The sequence below is a fragment of the Perognathus longimembris genome, chromosome 28 (assembly GCF_023159225.1).
Source record: "Perognathus longimembris pacificus isolate PPM17 chromosome 28, ASM2315922v1, whole genome shotgun sequence".
Taxonomy (NCBI): domain Eukaryota; kingdom Metazoa; phylum Chordata; class Mammalia; order Rodentia; family Heteromyidae; genus Perognathus; species Perognathus longimembris.
This window is the reverse complement of record NC_063188.1, coordinates 61118132-61123324: the sequence shown is the minus strand read 5'-3', so window position 1 is coordinate 61123324 and position 5193 is coordinate 61118132.

The following is a 5193-nucleotide window of genomic DNA, read 5'->3' as shown; positions in this document are numbered from 1 at the left end:
ATTTTTTTATGCTTGGGGCTAGTGCTCTACCACTTGAGCCACATCTCCACTTCCAGCTTTTTGGTAGTTAATTGGAGACCAGAGTCTCAAAGTACCTGTGGCTCACACCTATAATCCTAGCAACTACAGAGGCTGAGATTTGAGGATCACAGTCCAAAACCAGCCTGGGCAGGAAAGTGCATAAGATTCTTATCTCCAATTAAGCACCAAAAAGCCAGAAGTGGAGCTATGGCTCAAGTGGTGGAGCACTAGACTTGAGTAAAAAAAAAAAATCTCAGGGACAGTGCCTAGGCCCTGAGTTCAAGCCCCAGGACCAGAGCAAAAAAAAAAAAAAAGCCAAACAGAAAGGAAGGGAGGGAGGGAGGGAGGGAGGGGAAGGAGGGAGGGAGGGAGGGAGGGAGGGAGGGAGGGAGGGAGGGAGGGAGGGAGGGAGGGAGGGAGGGAGGGAGGGAGGGAGGGAGGAAGAACAAAGAAAAAGTTTTCCCCCTGAGGTTAATTTAAGTCTTTTTACTTGCTGTTTTCTGTGTCTGGAATACTTACTCTTCCCTAGTCTTTCCCTATTTTCAGCTTGCTATCTCCTACTATTTTTCACATGAAAGCTTCCTGATTTCTCCAAGTTCAACTTAGTATACTCTTGAACATCTACAGTCACCTGCCATATTTTCCCTATCACATTGTATGTAATTACTTCTTTGATCATCTGTGGACTCCACAGAACTATACATTCCATGAGGACAAGCATTTTGTTATTCATTAATATATTTATATACTAGATACTCAATGAATACTTATTGAATACAGGAAAGAATGTCTGATTTCCACATATTGTTTACTGCCTTAAGATTCATTATTATTATTATACTCTTTAATTTTATGAAATTTATTATTCATTGAAAAATTACATTTTTCATTGAACTGTCTCTCCTGTTCACATGGTTATTTACTGCTTTGGGATAGTGTCTAGGCCCCAAGTTCAAGCCCCACAACCAGAAAAAAGAAAAGAAAAGAACTGTGGAAAGAAACACCAAAGTTCTAACTATAGTTTTCATTAGGTAGTAGAAGTATACTTTAGTCTCTACAATTTTGTCTATAATACAAACATGTAATTTATCACTTGTATAGGGGGAGAGGGACTTTGTTTCTTTAAATTTTAAAATAGAAAGTCTCAGATTAGGTAGCTCACTGAATTGCAATCAGAAGTAAAAATAAAACAGGACTGCATTTAAGCCTGCTTTCTCTTTAACTTGTATCTTAATAGCCTGGTACCACTTACAGATTAACTGAGTGAGTGAGTGATCTTTTTGAAGGTTTCAGTAAGACTGGCCCCAGGAAAAGAAGAAAGGGGTTCAGCAGTAGAAATTGCCAGAAGCAGAGGGAGAAAAGGAATAAGCAAAGATCAGAGTAAGAAAACAGAAAAGAACAGGAAATGGGAGGAAGGAATGGAATGAAAAAAAGATAGGTAGACTTTTCTTATATTGGGACTCATATTTAAAAAGGGGGGCAGAGGTAGATTTAGCATCTTTTTATGCTATTTTATTATTGTCTATATTAAGACTACACATATTTGTGACCATGGTACAGGCTGTATATCTTCAACACACATGTGCTGTCACATCTGCCTGGACACTACATCTGGGCATTCTGGAGCCTACTCTGGGAGCAAATTGCATAACCAAGTGCCTATCTATGTGAGTTATAGATTTTGTAGGCTATTTGGGACAGCCAGGAACCTTCTGGTGATAAAGCAGATCTGGATGGGGATTCAGGGAGTCCTAAAGGCATTTATAGAAAAAAAGGAAGTATATCAGTTGTCTTTGGGTTTAAACCCCATTTATGATATACAATCAACTAACTAAACAGCCAAAATGATTTCTGTAAGATGTTCATACTTTTCTGTTGAGTTCATGCCCTACTCTGTCATCCTCAAAGCTTTTAGTGGGCTACTGGGATGACTGATAAAGAATTCTAGTTTATGAAATGTCAAGTGAAGGTATTCAGATAAATTTCTACATGGTTTGATTTGATTATAATTATTTTCCCAAAAAGATCAGTTTTCTAGCAAAACCTTGTCTTTTCAGTAAAATAATGCATTTTTATTTTGTCAGTTTGAACTCAGGGCCACACTTGGGCCATGTTCAATGACCCAATCTAGAGACCAGGAAAATGGAGCTTTAACTATAAGAGAACATCATCTAAAAGGACAAAGAGAAGATCTTAGCATTATCTATGGACCTTTGGAGGACAGTGCAATTGCCTTACAGCAATTATTATTCCGTAATAGTCTGTAATATAAAAGAATGTTGCTTTCCTTACTATATGGAAGTGTCTCGAACCACCCAATAGTGCAGTCACTAGCCACAAGTGACCAAATTGAAGTTAAATTAAATCTCCAGTACTTCACTTGCACTATTTATTTATTTATTTATTGTGCTGTTACTTGGGCTTGAACTCCAGGCCTACGTGTTGTCCCTGATTAATTTTGCTCCAGGTTAGTGTTTTACCACTTGAGCTACAGCTCTACTTATTCTGTCATTTTGGTGGCCAATTGGAGGTAAGAGTTTTGTGGACCTTCCTGCCTGAGCTAGCTTTGAACTGCAATCCTGAGATTTCAGTCTCCTGAGTAGCTATACATGAACCACTGGCACCTGGTCCCAAACACATTTTGAGTTCAGGGTCAATGTGTGTCTATCAGCTAATGTCTTGGATGGCACACATATAGAACATTTCCATCATCACAGGCAGTTTCACTGACAAGCATTGTGAATTCAGACTCTCAGTGCGGTGATCTGGGAACTGGAGATGCTTTCATTTCCTTGTAGAGTGACTTACTTTTTCTTGCTTATTTGCCCTTTTGCACTTGTGTTTTCAGAGTAACACAGAGGTAATTTAATATGTATTATCCCTCTTTCCACAAATAAGAAAAAGGAAATAGGTAAATAAGATGTGGTATATTCTAATTGAATATAGCATGCAAATAGAACAATCTAGATGTTATCAATAAGGATAGACCTCAAAGAACTTTTTGTGTGGAAAAACCAAGTGCTAAATGGAACCATGTGTGCATAGGAAAATACAAACAAAATGCTATAGTGTGAATGTGTTAACCAAAGTCCAAGTGTTGGAAATTGAATCCCCAGTGCAAGAGTTTTTAAAGATGGGACCTCTGAGAGAGGATGAGACTACAAAGACACTATCTTCATGAATTGACTGAAGCCATTACATTGGAGAGTGTGTGTGCGCGCACGCGTGTGCTCGTCCTTGAGCTTGAACTGAGGTCCTGGGCACTGTCCCTGAGCTTTTTTACTCGAGGCTAGTGCTCGCTCTTTCACTTGAACCACAGCTTCATTTCCAGCTTTTCTAGTAGTTAATTAGAAGTAAGAGTCTCATGGATTTTCCTGCTGGCTTTAAACTGTGATCTTCAGAGCTCAACCTCCTGAGTAGCTATGATTACAGGCACAAACTACCAATGCCCCAGAAGGAGTGGGTTTCTTTTTGATTGTTTGTTTTTACCATAAGAGAGGCATCCTTAGGGAAGATAAGTTCCTTCCGTCTCCCTCGTGAATCGTCTCTGACCCTGTGATGTCCTCTGCTGTATATTGATGCAGCAAGAAGACCCTTACCAGATGTAGTCCCATGATCCTGAACTTTCCAGCAAGCAGAACTGTGAGCCTAATAAACTTCTATTGCTAAGAAATTCTATATATAATTATAAATCATAAATATAGCCACAGAAAACAGACTAAGAAAGCAATACTACATTTTTCCTATGTAAGTATAAAGGTCTGAGGGCTGAGGATTTACTTATGGTACTTGACTAGTATGCATAAGGCCCTGAGTTTGACTCCCAGCTCTGCACAAAAGAGTGAAGTTCTAGAACAATACCTATCAAACTCATGACTAGTTATTTCAGAGAGAAAGGAAAGGTCTATACAATATGAGTTCAAAGGGATTTTACCTTATTTTCTGTACTGTTCTAAGTTTTTAAAAGAAAACTATACTCATTTATGTTACAATTATTAAACAAGATGTAAATTGGTATATGCAATATGAATGCAGATATGCTAAATGAGAAAACAAAGGGAAGTATGCAAAATATTAATGATAATTGTGCTACAGGGTAGGATTTGGGGTGATTATTTTCTTTTCTTCTATTTCTAAAAAGGTTTCTCATTTTCTTGCTGCAATATTTATTCATTAAAAAAGTTTAGCCAAGTGCCAGTGGCCTACACTTGTAACCCAACCTAGGTTAAAATCTGAGGATGAAGGTTCAAAGCTAGCCCAGGCAGGAAAGTCTGTGAGAGTCTTATCTCCAGCTAACCATCAAAAGGCTATAAATGGATCTGTGGATCAGTTGGTAGTATACTACCTTTGAGCAAAAAAGTTGAGAGATAGGGCTGGGAATGTGGCTTAGTGGTAAAGTGCTTGCCTCGCATGCATGAAGCCCTGGGTTTGATTCCTCAGCACCAAGTAAATAGAAAAAGCCAGAAGTGTACTGTGGCTCAAGTGGTAGAGTGCTAGCCTTGAGCAAAAGAAGTTCAGGGACAATGTGCAAGCCCTGAGTTCAAGCCCCAGGACTGGCAAAAAAAAAAAAAAAGCTAAGAGATGGCATCCAGGTCCTAAATTCAAGCCCCAGTATCCACCAAAAAAGTTAATGAAAAGCAAATCTGACTTTGTGCTGCTGACATAGTTATACTATCATGTATTTGATGCAGTTCTTAAGAGGCAATTGGCTATGGTACATAATTAGTGCCAGAAATAACAGCTTGACATCAGTTATGAAAAAATGTAGTCATCCTTGGTGACAGTTTCCAAAAATCCAATTGGTCAATTTAAAACCCTATCCTGCTGCTAATTTATACTGGCTGGCACAATGGGACACTACAGTTCCTAAAACCAGAAATCCCATTGGAATATTTTGAGACTTTTCCTGCATGTGGCCTAAGCCACATGACTGGTTATGAGCTTTGAAAAACATTCAAATCAAAAATTCCTCTCTTGTGGTGTGGAACTCACAGCCAAAAGCTACTTGCTATGAAAAGTTTAGTTTCACCTGCACCTCACTTCCATGGGGATATGAAGTAAACTTCTCTGCAAGCAACAACACTAGTCACGCTTCTCAACTTTCACACCAGATTGGTAACCCTGTCCCCTGACCACCTGTCTATCTGGCTTCCAAAACATATGGATCGTGCC